General features: G+C 46.2%; 1 non-coding gene across 1 annotated transcript; it reads right to left on the reverse strand.

The window, feature by feature from the left end:
- Positions 1 to 20,491: 20,491 nt before the first annotated feature.
- On the reverse strand, positions 20,492 to 20,594 carry LOC130031302 (U6 spliceosomal RNA). Its single transcript, XR_008793650.1, has one exon. It is a non-coding gene; the product is annotated as a U6 spliceosomal RNA (small nuclear RNA).
- Positions 20,595 to 21,553: the final 959 nt, after the last annotated feature.

Below are 21,553 nucleotides of genomic sequence, written 5' to 3' on the forward strand. Positions count from 1 at the left end.
TTTTAAGTGCTCTATACCTATCTAAGACATTCATCATTCTGAGTAGTTTGTATCTTGAGTATTTTTAGTTGGATTTCTTTTATCTGGTACCCTTCAAGTCCTTGGATCTGGGTGCTTGCCCCCTCCATCTCTGGGAACTTCTCAGCAGTGATGCTTCTGACTGTTGCATCTTCACAAGAGTTGCCTTCCTGTCCCTCTGGGACAATGATTATTTTTATGTTGTTCCTCTTGAATTAATTCCAGAGTTATCTTATCAACTGATCCTTCCACCAGTGCCTATTCTCCACCACCAATGTTCCCAGCATCCCCCCCCCCCCCATAATCCCCACCCCACCCCCCACTCCTGCCTCTGTGGCAGGTGGAGAGTACCTTTTACTCTCTCTCCTTTAGGGTGTTGTGATCTGCAATCCAGGTATTAAGTAGCCATAATGTTTGGTCTATAGTCTAGGAAGATGTGTGCTTAAAGTGGGTAAAGGATCAAATATGATGGCCTCTCAGTATCTATACTGCAAAACATAATGCTCAAAAAGGGAAGGAGAGAGAGATGGGGGAGGTAAAAGAGAGAGAGGGGAAGAGAGAGGGAGATAGAGGGGAGAGAGAGAGAGGGAGGGAGGGATGGAGGGAGGACTGGGGACACTGGTACACTGGTGGGAAATGTACACTGGTGGAGGGACAGCTGTTTGAACATTTTATGACTGAAACCAGATCATGAAAACTTTGTAACTGTCTCATTTGCCAAGGTGTCAAAAATCAGATGGGCTGGTCACGTAATGAGATTTAAAGACGACCACTGGACTAGAGCTGTTACCGACTGGATTCCACGGGATGTCAAAAGACCATGTGGCCGCCCACCTACCAAATGGTCAGACTTCTTCGTCAAGATCATGAACGATCTGTTTGAGGCTCTACATGTTCCCAGAGCGAACAGATGCCATTAGGCTACACTAGCACGCAACAGGGACAAATGGAGATGTTACTGGCGCCCGCTCGAGCAAATCGACGACTAACAGGAAGTTAAGTGATTAAGTGATTTAAGTGTATCTCAAGGTGATTCAATTAAAAAAAAAGAGCTGGAATTCCCAAAACAATCCAAATGATCAATGAAATCAAGTGCTGGTTCTTTGAAAAAATAAACTAGATCATTAAACCATTGACAAGACTCTCAAAGAAAGAGAGAGAGGGAGAACCCTAATAAACTGAATCAGAAATGAAAGAGGTAACATCACAACAGAAACTATGGAAATTCAAATCAGAGATTACTTTGAGAATCTTTATGCTGTGAAATAAGAGAACTTTAAAGAAATGGATAAATTCCTGGACTCCTATACTCTCCCAAAGCTGAACCAAGACTTGGAAGAGGGAGGGAGTGAGAGAAATGGAGACAGACAGACAGACAGGATGGATTTGCATATGGAGAGCTGTAACTCTTTCCCACTTTCAACCTTTCTCTTCATTTAACCAACCTTGGTTGACTTCTCAGGATTTTTTTTTTTTGAGAATTATGAGGGCCTTTTTCAGTTAGAAAAACAAGATCTTCTAAGCCACAGATTCCCCTCACTCTGGAACTTTTTGCAAGATACTTGCTGTTTTGTACCTCTATAAAATGGAGGATAATGTAGAATTCATTGAGCTGCTTTGGGATAGAGATTTTAAAAAATGATTAAGTTCCATTTTAAACAATACTATTTGGCTAATATAACAATTTAAACTTTGAATTTATTAAAAACAAACCTTGATTCACAAGTACACTGAGCCTTAAGTCCACTAACCATGAATACTAAATGCATTCAAAGTACCATATCAGAGACAGCTCAATGAGACTGAGCACATGCTCTGTTATGTAGAAGACTCTGGATTGGGTTGGATCCTTGGCACCTTAAGATCCCTCAAGCACCCCCAGGAGCAACTCCAAGCACAGAGCCTGGAGCAGCCAGCCCCTGCACACTACCACACAAGCAAAAAGCACCATATCAAGTACTGGGGAAATCATAATGGATGGCGACATCCCTGTCTTCCAAGGGTTTACAACCTAATGGAAGATATGTGTGCAATTAAATTACTCAAGGGTCGAAATGAGGGCTGTAAAAGAACTATGACAAAGTGGTGGAGAGGACATTCTGATCAAACCCTCCGAACGCTAAATGCTGAGGACTCACTCTGAAAGGATTTCAATTTAAGGCCTGCCAAAGAGAACAAAAAGGCAGATTCCAAGAGCAGAGGATACATATGTTATCAAGATGCTTGAGTAAGTGGGTGAGGGAAATACTGAGCAATGGTGAATCAGAGATGTGGGTGCGAGTCCGAAGGAAACTAAGCCTGAAGAGTAATCCTAGAGAGTCTGGACTTATCTGGAAGGGCAGTAGGAGGGACTTGGTCTGTGAGTTCCCGGTACACTTGCAGTGGTTCTGAAAGGAGGGAGTGATTGCGATATCCTCTCGAGAGGCAAACACTGGGGCAAGAAAGACAACCTCTTAGAATACCGTGAATGCTATGAGGGGATGGCGAGATTTCAATGTAAAAACACAGGATTAAGGGACAGAGGAAGACATGCGTCTCTGTCTGCTGGATCAATGCAAATCAAACAAGCACCTCTGTCCCACACTTAAGAATAGGTACTTAAGTGTGGATGCTGGTGGTGGGAAATGTGCATTGGTGGAGGATGGGTTGTTCGATCATTGTATGACTGAAGCTCAATCATGAAAGTTTTGTAACAGTATCTCATAGTGATTCAATAAAAAAAAGTTAAATTAAAAAAAATAGGAAATGAGAGCATGGCAGCTAGGACCCGTGTCCTGATCTGGGTTCGATCCCTGAGCACTACCAGGAGTGATTCCTAAGCGCAGCACCAGAAGTAACCCCTAAACAAAACAGGACTGGAGATGTGGACCATCAGGGACACCCACGTCCATTCCCACCTGGTGCATAAGCACTCAGAGCAAAGTCAGATTGCACAGCACAGAGAAATATTCCTGGGTCTCCCCTTGCAGTGCTGTGAAGGGAACATCTTCACATCTGAGGTCTTCTAGAAGTAGCTAAAGGGTTCACTCTCCAGCACTGTCAAAATTAACAATGATAAATACTTTTTGCATACCTCAAGGAACTTAGTAGAAGAACAAATTAAAGCCAAAGTCAGTAGATGAAGGGAAAAAAATAAAAATTACAGTGTAAGTAAGGAAAATAGAAATGAAAAAAGATCATGTAAAAGATCAGTGAAATCACTACTCACAATGAGAAAGACAAATACAGGATGATCTCACTTATATATGGTATTCAAAGAAATACACCACAAGGAGAGAAATGTCAAAGACAAACCCATAGACTCTAACTCCCAAACTGAGCACACCAAGAGGCAGGGCAGGGTTGAAAGGTCCAGGGGACTATGGCTGAGGGATACTGTCACTTTGGTGGACACAGGGTGGTGACATTACACCCCTAAAACATTTTAAAATGGAGGGCTTGACACATAGCACAGTGGCTAAGATGCTTGCCTTGTAGGTATATGGTCAAATGAGTTCAAATTCCAGGTTGCCACATGTGCCAGGAATGTTCTTGGCACCCAAACCACTGTCACTTGTTGTGACTAATAACCAAGAACCCAAGCACCACAGTCAGAAAGTGTGAGCCCTGGGAACTCCAAACAGAGCACCACAGTGACCCCTCACCCTGTGAGCACTGCAGCTAGAGCCTGCATGCCTCAGCCAGAGGCGCATGCGGGCAAGCAGAGATGCATGCACCACAGCCACAGGAGCACAAACCCAAGAGCCTGCAGCCTAACACTCGACCTGCTAGGAGCACCCCAGCAGAGTGAGTGATTTTCCTGACATATGATGCCCCATCAGCACCCCAGCAGACTCTGTGAGCCCTGCACCCTGCCCACAACCCCTGCCAGCATCACAGTGAGAACTGCGAGTGCCACAATAAGGCTGCATGAGGACCCCACATGGCAGATCAACAGCAACAAGGGGGGAGGTCAGGGGAGGGAATAAGAGTGTGTTTATAGAACCTTAGTGCCCGAGAACAGATGACTGGATAAAGAAACCCTGGCACATCTACACCATGGAATACTATACAGCTGTTAGGAAAAATGAAGCACAGAATTTTCTTGTAAATGGATGGACATGGAGAGTATCATGCTGAGTGAAAAGAGAAGGTGAGGGACTGACATAGAATGACTGCACCATTTGTGGAATTAAAAAAAAAAACAGTATGAGACTAACACCTGAGGACAGTAGAAACAAGAGCCAGGAGGACAGGTCATGGTTGCAAGTTGGCTTCAAGTGCTGGGGAGAAGGCAGTTTGGATAAAAAAAGGAACCACTATGACAAAGACAGTTGGAAGTGATCACTCTGAATAAGAACTGAATAAGAACTGCTGAAAGTAAGTAAAGGAACAAGCATGATGACCTCTCAGAATCTGTACTGCAAACCATAGTGCCCAAAGGAGAGAAAAAAGGAAAGTGCTTGCCATAGAGAGAGGCTGGGCGTGGTTTGAGGGAAACTGGGGATACTAGTAGTGGGAAATATGCACTGGTGAAGGAATGGGTGTTGGAGCATTGCATGACTGAAACCCAGTCATGAACAATTTTGTAACTATCTCATAATGATTCAATTAAGTTAAGTAAAGTAAAGTAAAGTAAAGTAAAGGCCCTCCCGTTGATCATCGATTTGCTTGAGCGGGCCCAGTAACATCTCCATTGGAGACTTTGTTGTTACTGTGTCTGGCATATCGAATACTCTCGGTAGCTTGCCAGGCTCTCTGAGAGGGGCGGAGGAATCGAACTCGGGTCGGCCATGTTGGCTGCATGCAAGGCAAACACCCTACCCGCTGTGCTATTGCTCCAGCCAAATTAATATAAAAATTATTTAACACACATACACACACACACACGTTTGAGGCCACATCCAATGGTGCTCCAGGATTACTCCTGGTTCCATGCCCAGGGATCACTCCTGGTTTGCGCAGGGGACCATATGGAGTGTCAGGGATCAAACCCAGGTAGGCCTCAGGCATGACAGGCACCATACCTGCTGCACTAAATCTCCTGTCTTCTCTAAAACAAAGACAAGTGTGCCAGGGGTTGGAGTGAGCTTGGTGGATTGAGTGTATGCTGTGCATGCAGGCCAAAGCTTCACGGTTCCCTGAGCAATACCACCAGCAACTCCAGAGTACAGAGTCTGTGGTAACTGAGTATCTCTAGGTGTGGGACAAAAAATAGTGGGGGAAGAGAGAGAAAAAGTGAGAAAGAGAGAGGAGAGAGAGAGAAGAGGGGAGAGAGAGAGAAGAGAGAAAGGGAGAAGAGAGGAGGGGGAGAGAGGAGGAGGAGAGAGAAGAGGAGGGAGAAAGAGGAGAGAGAAGACAGGGAGAGAGAAAGAGAAGGGAGGAGAAAAAGAGAAGGAGGGGGAGAGAGAAAGAGGAGCGAGAAGACAGGGGAGAGAGAGAAGACAGGGGAGAATGAGAGGGGGAGAAGAAAAGAGAAGGGAGAGGGGGTGAGAGAAAGAGATGGAGAGGGAGAAAGAGGACAGACAAGAGAGAAAGAGAAAAGGGGAGGGAGAGAGAGAGAGAGAGAGAGAGAGAGATGTGAGAAGAGAGAGCAGAGAGACAGCGCAGTGTACCCAAACTGCTCTAGAATCAGAACTATTAATGGTTTAGTGACAAACCATCCGAGGCAGGTCAATGGGCCATAGGGGCACAGGCCGGCCTCTCGAAGTGCGGACACCAGTGCTGACCTCTGCCCGGTGAGTTCCATTCACAGCTCTGGACACTCAGCATGTGCACCTAAATGAGGTCCACACTAAGCTGCTCTGTGGGCCTGGCTCCCGACTGAGGAACCACACTTCAAAGACTCCTGCCGGTGCCTTGGCTTGAGGGAGCATCCAGGATGTGCCTCGGCAGCAGGCAGGAATGAGGCCTTGGTCACTCGTCCCTCTCACCCACACACAGCACAGGGAGTCACCAGTACTTCCCGACACTGTCAGGTTCTATGGGTGTACAGTGGCTACATACACGGCCAGGATCCTGCTCTTCAGAGGTAAAATCTTGCAGGGCTGGAGAGAGAGTACTGGGACAGAGGCACTTGCCTGTGCACAGCTGACCCCAATCCAACCCCCAGGAAGGCCTATGGCTTCCAAGATTTCCAGGAGTGACCCTTGAGTACAGAGCCAGAGGTGAACCCCGAGTACCACCAGGTGTGCCCAAACCCTCCACCCTCCAATTTTTTTTTTAAGTAGCAGTATCTAAGTACTTTTCAAATTATCATCCTATTTAATGTCATGTTACACTCGGCACAAGGGAAATAAGTGATGGTGCCCTAAGAATCTATAACAGGAGCTTTCTCCTAAATCAGTCAAGTAGGGCTTCCTGAGGAAGTGGCAGGGGCGCTAACATGTGAAGGATGAACAGGGTTAACTCTGTGGGAAAGGGAAGGAGACATCTGGCCACTGATAAGAACAATAAACCTGACTGAGGGTGAGGGTAGGTGGAGAGAGAGCACAGAGGGTCTGGCTCTTGAAACTTCCCACTGGTTTCGGGGTCAAGACCAGACAACCCCATGGCCACTGCTGTCCCTGGCCACTCTGTGCTCTGCGTATCCACCATATCCACTGTCCCTCTCATTCCCCTTACAGCCACACTTGCATTCCATAGGGATAGTTTTGTTTGGTTTTGGGCCATACCTGGTGATTCTCAGAGGGTGCTCTTGGTTTGTAATCAGGAATCACTCCTGCCGGTGCTCAGGAGACCAGAAGGGATGCTGGGGATTGAATCCAGACCAGCTGCATATAAGGCAGGTGCCTTATCACTCCAGTTGGGGCTATTTATTTTTTTTGGGGGGGTGCACATTTGGCTGTGCTCTGAACTTTCTCCTGGCTCTTGCACACAAGAATCATTCCTGGTGGGACTTGCAGAACTATATGGGGTTCCATACTTGAATTTCAAAGATCTTTCTTGTTTTGTTTTGTGGTGCTTGTTTCTGCTTTTGGGCTACACCTAGCTGTCTCTGGCTCAGTCATCAGGGCTCACACCTGGTGGGCTCACGGGACCACATAGGGAGCTGGCGATCAAACCTGGGCTGGCTGTATGCAAGGCAAGTGCCTTCTCCACTGTGCTGCCTCTCCAGCCCCTCAAATCTCTTCCTGGCTTTGCGGTGGGTGCCACAGTGTGGCAGTGGCAGGAGGAAGGGACCAAGAAGAGGAGGCAAACTCGCTTACACACAAGGCACAGGAGCTTCTGCCTCTGCCCACGTGGGGGTCATGGTTTTGGCGAAAAGGCGAGGGCCACTGCCAGTGAATGTAGAGGAGCTCTTGGGAACTGAGATGGCTTCGGGAGCACCTGCCTCCGAATCACCTCGGGGGCCCAGGAACTCTGTCCAAGGGATGCTGCAGGGGTGTCTGTGAGGGCAAGGCGTGGGCTGGAAAGAGACAGCAGCCATTACCTGGTCATCCAGGGGGATCCCGCTGCTCATCTTCACTCGATTTCCCTCCGGGTGATAGTCATCTACATCATAGAATTTCCACCCGAGCTTGGAAACAAAACGAAAGGAGTATGTAGCGGGCAGGGCGTCTCAGGCGACTGCCGCCACGAGGGCCCACACAGCAGCTCCGTGCTTCCCCCGAGTTGCAGAAGAGCATCCCCGGCCTCCCCCCCTAACCGCCCACAGGAAAGAAAAGGGGTTTGAAGCTCAGCAGTGTGCTGTGGGGCTCACCCATCATTATCTGTAATCACCCGATGGGAAACCAAACTGCATCAGTGAGTGGCACTCTGTACTTGTTCGTGCTTACAGATCAGCCTGCCTTCGGGTCGGGGAAGGGAGAGAACAGTAGGAGACCAGTAGGGTGTGCGACTGAGGGACAGAAAGGCGGGTTACCTCGGAAGCCAGCAGGGCGCCCACACTTGATCTGTGGAGAGGATGCAGATGTTCAAATGACCACGCCCTCCCAACCAGCCAATCCTAGGGTGCCCCCCAGAACTCAGATCAAAGTATACTGATGACAATCTGCAAGTGGTTGTGATGCCTTGTTGGTTTTGGGTTTTGGGTGATTCCCGGTGGTGCTCTAAGGTCATTCCTGGCTCTGTGCTCAGGGGCCGCTCCCAGTACATGCTTGGGAAACCATGGGGTTCAGGAGCCTGACCCTGGGTTTCCGGCATGCAAGGCATGTGCTTCAGCCCACTGCATTACTGCTCCTACCCCAAAAGTGATGTTCTTGACCATGGAATCTCGAGTATGGTTTTAGTTTTCTCCAGGAGTTTAAAGAAAGACATCATTACCCACGTGCAGCTAACCTCTCCCCCGAAACATACCATCAAATCTCATTAAACTCCTTAAGTGTTTTGGCCCCTGCTTAATAGATGCCTCCCAAGTGGTGCTCAGAAGACCTGAGAGCCCTTCTGGTGGTTCTTGGCCCACATGGCCAGGGGTCTTGTGCAAAAGCCTGAGACTGTGGTACTGCTCAGCCCTGCCAAGCTTGGCCTCACCCAGGCCACAGAGGTGCCCAGAAACCTCCAGGGCTGCACCAGATGGTGCACAGGAGACCCGACCACGAGGCACTGCAGGCACAGAGTGCTGGGCATGCACCCTGACTACTGTCCCAGCTCCAGCCCCTAGGTGTTTATTTTCTAAGGGAAAAAAAAAACTGAATTCCTGAAGTGCTCAAAACTCTCCTGAGGATGCTAGGAGGGATGTGAAGGGGATTAACCTCCTCTAACTCCTACAAGGTGCAAAGCACAGCACTGCCTCAGGGCTCAGGGCTACATGCTTGAGCAGAGAGACAGGACAACAGTAAGGCCCTGCAGGTTCAACCCCCAGCAACCCACCTGGTTCCTGCCAGGAGTGATCCCTAAGCACAGAGCCAGGAGTAAGCTCTAGGCACAGTTGGGGGGCCTCCCAAAACAAAAATGAAGAAATAAATAGATGAGACGCACTCTTAATGGACACAAGAGACAGGCCAGCCCTTCGGACTGGATGTCCAGGGATCTCGGCTCTGAGAATCTGATAAGGATCTGTTCCCCCTAAAAGGCAGTGCAGGCAGTGGGAAGGCCTCGGGGCTCTGAATCTGACATCTGGCAGGTTCTCTATTCTGTCATTACAGGACTAAGCTCCTGTGTAAGGTGAAATTATTTTCTCACCAGCAAAATGAGAGAACTGAGCCACAGTACCCATTCCCTATCGCTCATTTCATTTAGCCAGCACTGACTGAGCTACCAGCTGGCCGCCAGAGGCTTGGTCTGTGCCACGGAAGATGGACAGAGAAGGCAGCCAATGAGAAATGAAATCCTTTCTGGCTTTCAATTTCTAAGGTGTTGCACAAATACCATTTCCCACCATCACAATTTACATATCCGCTTACTATTTATCAGACCTGGTCTCCCAAATTTTATATACCAGTCACAGTCACAGTCACAGTCACAGTCCTCCCGTTCTTCATCGATTTCTCGAACAGGCCCAGTAACATTGCGAGACTTGTTACTGTGTTTGGCATATAGAATATGTCACGGGGAGCTTGCCAGGCTTTGCCGTGCGGGCGAGATACTCTCCGTAGCTTGCCGAGCTCTCCGAGAGGGGCGGAGTAATCAAACTCGGGTCGGCCAAGTTGGCCCTTGTAAGGCAAACGCCCTACCGCTATGCTATCGCTCCAGCCCTTTATATACCAATTCCACAATTTTTAAAAATTGTGTTTAAGATAACATGGTTACAATTATACTTTTGGTGTATAAAGTTATTGTACCGCCAGTACCAAAATCTCTCCACCACTGCCCTTATGTCGCTTCTAGTCTCGCTTTTTCCTCATTCCTCAACCCCTCCCCCTTCCATCTGGTGACCTCAACTTTGTAATCAAAGTCCAATTTGTTGGTAAACATTTACCAATTCCAAAGTGTTTACTTGTTTCTCGGGGTCCACACCTGACAGTGATCAGGACTTACTCCTGGCTCTACATTTAGGTATTACTACTGGTGGGGCTCACGGGACCACATGAGGTGCCAGGAATGGAACCCGTGTCAGCCACGTGCAAGGCAAACACCCTTACCCACTGTGCTACTGCTCTTGCCCCTACTTGATATTTTTATATGACTGCTTCACTTTCTGAAATCAAATATATTTTTAAAAAAGTTTGGGGGGGTCACAGAGGTAGTACATCTGCAAACTTCTGACTTGGAAAATCAATCCCCCATTTGACAAATTTATTTGAAATAGACCCAGTCCCACACTGAGCTCCAGATATTTTCCTTCCACATGTGTCTCCTGCTTCTCCATGTCAGCCTATAACAGAGGTTCCCAAATTTCTTTGTCCTGAGATTCCCTATTCAGAAAAATTATTACTCCAGGCAGGAGAGGTGGTCCAAGAGTTTTGAGGCTTGCCTTGTTCATGGCTCATCCCAGCTGAATTCCTGCCACATGGTCCCCTGTGCACTACCAAAAGAAGCCCTCAAGGAGTGCTTGGCATGACCCAAAATCAAACATAACATTACTCAACAACCCCTAATTTCATCAGAGGCTAATACTGCCCTTCTGGATTCTTCCAGAAATCCTGGAGCAGCATCTTCCTCTTTGGGGAACACTGGTGTACTTCTCCCTTCTCCAAGCTGCCCAGGTGCAAGTCTTAAAACCCCTCTTTACTTCTCATTCATAGTCCATCCACAACGCTCTTATTTATATTCCATAACCGAATCTCTAACTTCAGGCCACCAATCTTGCCCTGCTGGGGTTCCCTGATAATCCATAAGGCGGTCAGGCCTCTGGGCCTTGACACGTTCTAGACCCTCTGCCATAACGCTTTCCCACTGTTCTCCAGGCTTGTCCCCTCCTCTCTCCTAACTCCCACATTTCTTCAGAGGGTCATTCCTTGACCCTCCTGCCTGGTGCTCTGGCCACTTCCTCCCCAGTCTCTCACCTGGAGGTGGCCACCACCAGCACTTTTGGTTGATGTGTATATATTCACTGCCATCCCCCATAGTGGCATATAAACTCCCTGAAGGTAGGGATTTTTGTCCCATTATCAGTGACAACCATGAATGACTGAGTCCAATATTTTTCTGAATGCATGAAACTAACCATCTGAATTGCATAGGACATCTTCCCTCTCGCCTGATGGAAATGTGACTAACTGCCCAAGCTAGCTCAGCAGGCCATGGTGGAACCAAGTCCTGCGGTTACTAAGTCCCTTACACCAAGCACAGGAGCAGTTTTACACTTTTTTTTTTCCTTTTTGGGTCACACCCGGCAATGCACAGGGGTTACTCCTGGCTCATGCACTCAGGAATTACTCCTGGCGGTGCTCAGTGGACCATATGGGATGCTGGGAATCGAACCTGGGTCCGCCCCGTGCAAGGCAAACACCCTACCTGCTAAGCTATCACTCCAGCCTCAGGACACGACTTTTAAAGCAGGTAGCTAGGAAACTGCAGGTGCTGAGTTTTAATTTCATCCCAGATTCCCTGTCTTTGAGGGTAAACATGCCCCCCTCCCCAATTCTTCTAAAGATATATCTATTTACCCGAAGCAAGCTTTTTAAATGGGTACAACCCACATGGGTGGTTCCTGACTAAGGAGAGTCTAGAGCATCTGAAGGTCAAGATACTTTAGCACAGTGGGCAAGATGCTGGCCTTGCACACGGCCAGCCGGTGCTCGACCTCCAGTGCCCCATAAACTTCCCGGAGCACCACCAAGAGTGATGCCTGAGCTCGGGCCAGGAGGAAGCCCCACCCCCCGGATAGTTTAGTTCTGGATTTTTTTTCTTTTTTTGCTTCAGTAACTGTTTTACCAGAAACTACCAGTAACTGGGTAGAGTTAATAGTTGGCTCGTTATCAGGGAACAAAGGTCTCGGTGCGGGCAATCAAGATTGTGAGATGCTTTATGCTGCCTGTCACATAGCCTCCCAACTAAAAAAAAGAAAATACGGTTCAAGTGAACACGACCACTGTCGTTTACACCGATAACTCGTCATTTAAGGACGTGAAAAAAAAAAAAAACGGAAGGTCAAGTTCACTTCTCGAAACCGGGAGGTGCAAGCGCTCGCCGGGACTGACTGGCGCAGGTGCAGGAGGAGGTGCGGGCGGCGCGCAGGGGCCCCGAAGCGGGGATGCCGGGACCCCCGAGCTGCCGCTGCTGTGGCCCGCCCGGACTGGCCCGCGCCGCCCGCCCGCGCCGGGAACGCGCTCCGGCCGCTCCGGGCTCGCGTCGCCCCGCTCCCGTCCCCGCGAAGGGGAAGGGGACTGCCCAGGGGTCCCGCGTCCCCGCGGCCTGTCCTCCTCCCGTGTGCCCGCCGCCCGCCTCCCGGACGTACTTCCCGGAGCCGCTCACGGCCATCACCAGCAGCGAGCTCGGGGTCGTCAAGTCGCCCGGCTCGCTCCAGCCGCCGGCTTCCGGCCCACCGCCCCGCCTCCCGCTCGCCCCGCCCCTTCGCCCCGCCTCCTGTTCGCTGGCCCCGCCCCGCCTCCCGCTCGCCCCGCCCCCACTCGCCCCGCCTCCCGCTCGCCCCGCCCCCACTCGCCCCGCCCCACCTCTCCCATTGCCAGGCTTCCTGTCTCCTTATAGCTGGATATGAATATTTATTTTTTCTTTTTCTTTCTTTTTGGGTCACACCCAGCATTGCACAGGGGTTATTCCTGGCTTACGCACTCAGGAATTACTCCTGGCGGTGCTTGGGGGACCATATAGGATGCTGGGAATCTAACCCAGGATGGTCACGTGCAAGGCAAAGGCCCTACACGGATGTGCTATCGTTCCAGCCCCTGGGTATGAATATTTATGAAGCGTGCTCATGCCATTGTGTTTTTTTATGTAACCAAGCGTTTTGCCTCGAGGTGGGCATTCCAGTTGATATCCAGCATGTACTGTGAGAAATATCCCGCCTGTCTAAAATGCATAGATTTAGAGCCTCAAAGACAGGAGAAAAAGGAGGCTTTAATAGCAACTATTGATTTTTTCAATTTGTTTTTATTTTTATTTTATTTTAAAAAAGCTGTTCAACAATAGTTGACTATGAAAGATAGCCCCATGACAATTGGGCCCTAGCAAAGCAAGTCCCAGCCCATATCCCGTCCTGCAGCTGCAGCAGGCTAGCAACACCAAGTACCCCCAACTCCTCCTTGCACCTGGAATTCGCCAGATAAGGCCACAAGGCCTGAGAAGGTCTAATGAGGCATCTCTTTGTCCTGGAATCGGCCTAACAAGGCCCAACACCAAGTACTCCCATCTCCTCCTTGCACCTGGAATTCACTGGATAAGGCCACAAGGTTGGAGAAGGCCTAATGAAAAGGCCTAATTGACTGCCCATTGGGAGGGCCTGGTGACAGGTACAGAAGAGAGTGGCTGGTGCTGATGGCTTGTTGCAAAATGACTGGCTGCCTGCGTGCAGCATCTAATGTGATAATTCAAATGTATTGGGTGACTTGTGCGTGGGCTTTTCTGAAATGCTCAGGAAGATGCCCTATAAAAAGGCCCCTTTGAAGAGGCTCGGGGCTCTCAGTCACTGACGGTTTGTGGTCATACTGTGAGCCCGAGCATGCTTGAATAAACGTCTTGCTTTTGCATGGACTTGGACTCTCAGAGTTTTCCTTGACAGGTGAGGCTGTCCTGAGCTCGGACCCTAACAGACTACAATTAATATTCAAACACCAATCCCAACATTGTGCACCTTCTCACCACCATAAGAGGAAAGTTTGTGAAGATTGTTATATTTCATCCTGAAGCCATTTAAGTAAGTCCTTGTATAAAAGATTGCAAGCATGTACAGTTATACCCAAACAAATGTGTGCTACTTTTTGGTACATCAGTGGGCTAGAGCATAAGAGGTCGTGCAGCCGTGAATTCGGCCTCATGCTCCAGGTTGTTCTATGTCACACTCTTCCATGAGCTTTATTTCATAATCTCTGGGTTTTAACCATTGATGAGATTATATGGCACCAGAGGCAGTTTGTTGTGTGACTACCAAGACACTGGAAAACTGGGGAGCTGGGGGGAGGAGGCCCAGACCCGTTCCAAGCAGGCTTGGAGATATCAGTCACGGGTCCAGAATACTGGATGTTTCTGCAAGTTCCCTCATAGTTGAGGCTCTTCCTAACCTGTGCAGAGAGGCCTTGAGCATGGATATGGTTGGATTCAGGAGGTTTCTGATTGCCTGGACTCTGCAGGGGTGGGGAGGGAAACTCAGCCTGTCCCCCTCGAGTGGCCAGGGTGAAGACAGCCTGGAGCAGGATCAGGATGTTCTATGTTGCACTCTCCTGAGAGCTTTATTTCATAGTCTCTGGATCTTGGCCATTGATGAGATTATATGGTGCCTAGAGTAGTTTGTCAACTATTGATTATGGTCTTTCAAGATTGGGTGGTTGCCAAGTAGGCAAACTCAGCAAACATGGGCAGCGGTTCTAACGCAATGTTAGTTCCTGGTCCTTTCTCCCATTTATTAGATACTATCAGGCCCATGTTCTAGGGATAACCATGTTTCATTACAGATGTAGCTACCAAATTTATAAAATTTGTAACTTACAATTTATAGTTCCTCCTTCTTGGGTTCCAGGACTAAAGACTGCATTTTAAAACCAAGCTAAATTTTCTCTAACAATAATCTTTAACGGCAGGATTTTCAATCAGTATCTAGTGTCAGCACTTGAGGTCAAGTTTCTATTGCCCTAAATATGCTTCCCTATTCCTCTTACATGTACTGTGGCTGTTTAGTATCACTGAAGGGGAAGGGACATACCTTTCATATACCCATGTGCTAGAAAACAGCACCATAACTATATGTGAATTATTATAGTTGAAGCCCCCCTTCCCATTCCTGGGGGGAGATAGGCTGGCATGCTCCAAGCTTTGCCTTTGATTTCCTAGGTCTTCTGATTTTCTCCTCAACACAGTCCATTGAGAATTGCTAGGCTGAGGACGGGAAATAGCCCTACAACTAAGTCGAGTGAAGAAATAACACTTTCAACCTCCAGTGTTACCCAAATTTATTTTCCTATCTATCCTGGAAAACAAGAAGGCTAACCCAGGGTCTTTAATGAACATTTAGGTTACCACTGCAGTGACTTTGTTTTTTCCCAATATGGTGGCAAGACTTTAGCTTTCCTCTGTCAGGTACTGTCAAAGAAGTCATGGCTGGCAGCTAAGGTCACTTGGCTAAAGTTACAGGTCAGTTATGGCTAGACCAGGGCAGAGGTAACTTCTACAGAGGCCTTTGTAGTCAGTGTGTGTAGAAGCCCTGCACCATATCTCATATCTCCACGCCAGCCTCCTGCTGAGACGAGATGTAAGAAAGACCAGGTCAAACAGTCATCAGACCAAAATATCTTTTTAAAAAACAATTTTTATTTCATTAAAGAACCGTGATTTACAAAGTTATTGAAACGTCTAATGTTCTAGCATCAATTTACCATCACCAGTGACCCCAAGTTCCCTCCCACCCCCACAAGCTGCCACCTTACAGGCACATCAGAATGTTTGGTTGTTGTCATTTGTGTCTCATGTTTTTAGTGTTGTTGAATCTGTTTTGTGTCTGTAGCTACCCACCCCTCCACATTACTGATGTATCTCAGGCCATTGACCCCTGCTTACCCATTACTTCCTGTCTTCATCTTCTTTCTCTCTTCCCCCCACCCCCACCTCTCTTTCTTACCTTCTCTGTTCTCTTCCCTGTACTCTATAATCAAGGGCAATCTAGATATCCACTCTTTACCATATTTCATTCCTTATTCTTCCAGTTAATTTATATATCACAGATAAGTGAAATCATCCTATGATTTTCTTTCTTTTTCTGGCTTACTTCACTCACATGATATAATCCAGTTCCATTGAGGTTGCAGCAAATTTAATGATTGCTTCATTCTTTATAGCTGCATAATATTCCATTGTGTATAGTGTTCCATTGTGTATATGTACCACATCTTCATAATACATTCATTTTTATTGGACGCCTAAGTTGATTCCATATTATAGCTATTTTTTTAAGTGCTGCAATGAATAATGGTGTGATGATGTCATCTTAGATGAATGTTTGTGTGTCCTGATGGTAGATTCCCAAAAGTGAAATAGCTGGGTCATATGGCAGCTCAATTTACTGAGAACTCTTCATACTTTCCACATTGGTTGAACATTCCTACCACCAGTGGATGAGAGTTCCTTTTTCACCTAACCAAAATAAGAAATTTATAATAAGAGATTGTAATCTCTTGATTGGCATTAACTTTTATATGTTAAATGGCTCCTGTGTAAGGTAAGGTATCTTTTCAAAATTCAAAATGCATTTATTATCTCTTACTCAGTGAGGATGTTGGAAATTACCATAGGGCAGTTAAAAACTCATACTTTGTCTCCTTTTAACTATTATTTCAATGTAAGTTTTTCCTTCCTTGAGAATGGTCCACTGCAGAGCATATAAACCCCAATTTGCTCTCAGGGATGGGGTCCCCATCAGTGAAGCAGATTTCTGTTAGCATCTTTCTCTTCCACAGCCCTAAACTTTCACTCTGTAAAATACTTTTTTTTTATTCATGAATCAGTGGTATTTTATGTTATTTAAAACATGTCTTGACTGAATAGATGGCAGGATAAAGAAGTTGTGGTACATACACACATAGAATACTACTCTTCTGTAAAAAATGATAAATCATACAATTAGCTGCTACCTGGCAGGATCTGGAGAGTATCATGCTGAGTGAAATTAGGAGAGATGTTGGATTGGTTTGTCCTTCCTCCCTTGCCTCAGGGAGTTTAGGTTACTGAGTTACCCTCATCACACAGCCCCAGTGGCACTCCCATTCCTCTTTATTAATCTTTAACTTATTCTTTGTTCTGCTTCCCCTCTCTGTTAATCACTATATCCCAAAATCAGACTCTGTGATTTGTAAAGTCAGATTCTTCTCAGGACTCTGGATTTTGTATATGCAACTGAAATATTTGCTTTTTTCTTTCCCTTATGTCCTTTTCACAGTTTACTCTAGAGCAGTGTCCTTTCTGTATCGACACAGGAAGATAGTGAATGCTGTGCTTCTGGGAGTTAATTGACTCAGAACAATATTTATTCCTGGGCATCTGTCATATTTACTTGACTTAAGCCTCAGTTGTCCTTAGTTCCTAGCATCCCAAAAGGAGGGTTCCAGTGAGGGTCTTGGATGGACTCAGGGCAAGCCGTAAGCTACCCAAGCATTGAAAAGGGACAATCCATAAGCTATCCTGGGATCTAAAAGGGACAGGCCAACCACCATAAAATATAGTAAGTTATGAGTATGGTCATGGACAAACTTTGTCATCACCCAAAAAGAAGGATCTGAATAAGGACCCTGCTAAGGTTAGGAAGACTAACTTGGCCTGAGGACTGTAGTCTGGGATATAAGAGAGATGTCTCCAGGAGAGCCACCCCATCCTTTAAACTTAATAATCTTACAGTGTTCAGTTTCTCTTTATTTCAACTCAGAAATATTTAATTACTCGAATTATAGGACGTAAGTTGATCAAAAATAAACTTCTGTATAAAACAAAATGGGAATAGGAAGAACCATCCCTTTGTTCAACATAGCAATTTTCCAATAATACAAACCTTAATAGTGATAGCACAGTGGGTAAGGCGTTTGCCTTGCATGCGGCCGACATGGCTGACCCGGGTTCTATTCCTCCGCCCCTCTCGGGGAGCCGGGAAAACTACTGAGAGTATCTCGCCTGCATGGCAAAGCCTGGCAAGCTACCCATAACGTATTCAATATGCCAAAAATAGTAACAACATGTCTCACAATTTGTTGTGAGACATTCCTGGTGCCCACTTGAGCAAACAGATGAACAACAGGAGTACAGTGCTACAGTGCTACGGTGTTCATACAAAATGACTAGAAATATTAAGAAGTAAATTTAAGATGACCATTTAAATGGAAATAGACCAAGAAAAGGAGAAATATGCCCCTAGATGGTCTTCTTCCCTTGGGTGTATCTTCTTGCAAGATGAGATTTTGTCCTAGAAGAAGTTTCACCTGAGGGAAGGGCCTTACATATATTGAGTGTGCAATCACTACAAGGTGTATTGCTACCCCCAACTCTGGGGGCCTGGGTGAATAACGAAGTCTGTGAGATGGGGCACGAGGGAATGGGAATGAGGGCAGAGTGAGACTGGAATGAGGGACAGGGTGAAACTGGCATGTGGCATGCGGAGAGACTGGACTAGACACATAGGGAGAATGGAATGCATGGAGGAACATAGACTGTAATAAATGGCGATTAATCACCAACCATTTTGGCGGCCTTCTTTCTTCCCTCATGTGTTGGTATGCAGAGGCTGATTGGGATGGGGTAGTGACTTTTGACCACCAAATGCACGTGGTGAGTGCCCTCACTCACAGAGAGAGAGACACACACAGAGAATGATCTCTCTCCTGATGGAATATAAAGACATGTAGTAGACATGATGGAATATAAAGACATGCAAATACCCAAAGGTCACAGAAATTGAGAACTGGTCTTAGTAGTAAGCTACCTTGGGGAGTGAAGAGGAGAGACACTGGGACAATGATCAGAGAAGTAGACATTCAGGTGAGGGGTTTGGTGCTAAACCGTGTCGTGCACGAAATGCTACTATTAACAGCATAGTAAACCACTGTGCCTAAAGTAAAATCGAAACAAAATTCTCTTGACTATCTACCATTCTCAAAAGTCTAAAATTGAGACCAGAAAGATAGCACAGCACTTCAGGTACTTTCCTTGCACATAGCCCATCTGGATTTGATCTTGGCACCACATATAGGCCCCAGACACTGCCCAGGAGTAATCCCTGAGCACAGGTGGGTGTGTGGCCCCAAACAAAGCAAAACAAAAACCCCTCCAAAAATTAAAATTGATGACCCTTAACAACCGAATATAAAGCCGAATTGGGAGACAATCAGAGTGGTTTATTTGGGCATTAAAAGGGCAACATATAAACTCATTAACGACCATGATCCAGAGACTCACAAAAAATCTCGAAAAAGAGCAACAAGTGGCAGAGATGCATTTAACTCAAGCTGTATCATTCTATTTAAAATTTTGGAATTTCTGGAGTTACATCTCATACTCTATGCCACTGGTGTACCAACAGTAGCACACAAAGTAGAAGGCAACTGATCTTGATCTATCTATCTATATACATATATATATATACATACATACATATGTACACATATATATGTGTTCACAAGGCTCAACATGTAACAACATGTCAGTAATTTCTTTTTTTCTCTTTTTTTTTTTTTTTGCTTTTTGGGTCACACCCGGAGATGCTCAGGGGTCACTCCTGGCTCATGCACTCAGGAATTGCTCCTGACGGTGCTCGGGGGACCATATGGGATGCTGGGAATCGAACCTGTGTTGGCCATGTTGGCTGCATGCAAGGCAAATGCCTCACTCGCTGTGCTATCGCTCCAGCCCCGTCAGTAATTTCTTATACAAGGCTTAACAGCTCCAAGATGAGATACAACAATCTTCATACATTTTCCTCTAAAAACCCCTCTTTGGATCATTTTTAGTGAATTACTCTTAACAAACAATAAAAATAAATTATTGAGGATCTGCCTTTGGGGCAGGCTTGGGTAGTAGTGGTAAAATTGAAAATAATGGTGATGATAAGGTGTAATGGTGGTGGAATTGGTTTGGTGTTAGAATATTGAATACAATAAATTATTGCAAACAACCTTATAAAAATTAAAAAGAAGAAAAAAAGAGTTGTAGAGGGGCAGGAGTGATAATATAGCGGGTAGGGAATTTGCCTTGCATGTAACTGACCCAGCTTTGATCCCCACATCCTATATGGTCCCTATATGGTCCCCCAAGCACCGCCAGGAGTGATTCCTGAGTGCAAAGCCAAGAGTAAACCTGGAGCACCCCTGGGTGTGACCTCAAAACAAAAATAAATAAATGAAAGAGTTGTAAAGCTCATATTCAGAGAGAGTCTGCAGAAGGCACAAAAGTGAGTTTTTATAAGGGAAAGAGAAAGATGAGGTCATAAATGATATGCTGATCAGGTGAAAGCCTCAGCATGGTCAAGAGGTAAAAGTAGATTAAAGTTCACTTTTTATCAGTCCTTTCAAAGAGGATATTCTTGCTCTTGTTTCTTCTTGGAATGTTGGTGGCCAGAGGCCTTACCCAGTTTAGGGAAGACAGACTGTAGATTTGGTATATCTGCAGTGGCTTCTTGCAGCTCTGTCTTATTTCATCTACAGTCCCTACCCTGCCAACCTGGGTTTGAGTCACAGAATCCCATATGGTACCCCAAGCACTGCGAGGAGAAATTCCTGAGTGCAGAGACAGGAATAACCCCTGTGCATCTCCATGTGTGACCCCCAAAAAATGAAATCTAAATTAGCTAGAATGCTACTAGGATGAACTTTAGAATGCTACTAGGATGAACTTCAGAATAAGAAGAATCACCAAGGTGAGAGAAAACCATTAATTATCACAAAGCACTGATCACCAAAATGCAACATATATATACATATGTATATATATAACCACAAATATATTATCTCAACATGAGTAAATTTTTTTTTTTATGGAACACTTCACGAATTTGCGTGTCATCCTTGCGCAGGGGCCATGCTAATCTTCTCTGTATCGTTCCAATTTTAGTATATGTGCTGCCGAAGCGAGAAAATCATGAGTAAAATTTTATGGAAGAGAAAAATACTTTGATATCCAGAGCTGACACTTGAACCACCTTAGTAATCTCCAGAACCAGTGAACAAAACTAGTGGCCCAAACCATTGTTTCTCACCCTTTCAATGACTACAACTCCCTTTGGGCCTTGTTTCTTCTTGTGGCACCCTGTTCTATCAGTTGGTATTCTAACCTTGTCACAAGACTAGAGGCAAAAATCACCCATTTATTTGATTTTAACCTGTGTTCCCCTTGTAACATCCTGGAGGGCCCTAGGAGTTATTTGATCCCTTGTTGAGTAATGCTGGTCTACAAAGTTGTATCATTTACTCGATCTACTTAACAATTGTGGAATATACATATACATATACATATACATATACATATACATATACATATACATATACATATACATATACATGTTTATAAGTATTATACTGCAATCACCAAGCAAGGGATGTAGGGGGGAATGAAGCGACAGACTAGAAGTATCATATGAGGTGGGGACTGGGCAGTGGCTTTCAGGGAACTGTTCTAAACTATCCATTAAAAACATAAATGCTATTTACACTATTATAAGCATATCACCTGAATTATCATAATAATTTTAATTGGCTAACGTTCCCCACATTTAATTTTCTCAAAACTATGTTCAGCGGAGCCGCCGCGGGCCCTCGCGGCCGCCGTACTCAAGCACGCCCGCGCATGCGCCCTGAGCCTCGTCTCGGCCGGGCTCGGCGGGTCGCCCCGACTCTGCTGCAGGCTCCTGGGCGAGCCGCAGTTCGGGTTGTTCTGCTGGGGTCCGTCACCTCCTCCTAAGGATGCATCCCGACTTATCTCCACACTTGCACAACTGAAGAGTGCAACATCTTGATACACTTGCTTGAGGAATGTCACAAAAATCACGGCTCTCTGAAATGTTTGGTCATTGCAATGATCTTGATTGAGAGAG

Source organism: Sorex fumeus, unplaced genomic scaffold (assembly GCF_029834395.1).
Source record: "Sorex fumeus unplaced genomic scaffold, SorFum_2.1 ptg000046l, whole genome shotgun sequence".
Lineage (NCBI taxonomy): Eukaryota > Metazoa > Chordata > Mammalia > Eulipotyphla > Soricidae > Sorex > Sorex fumeus.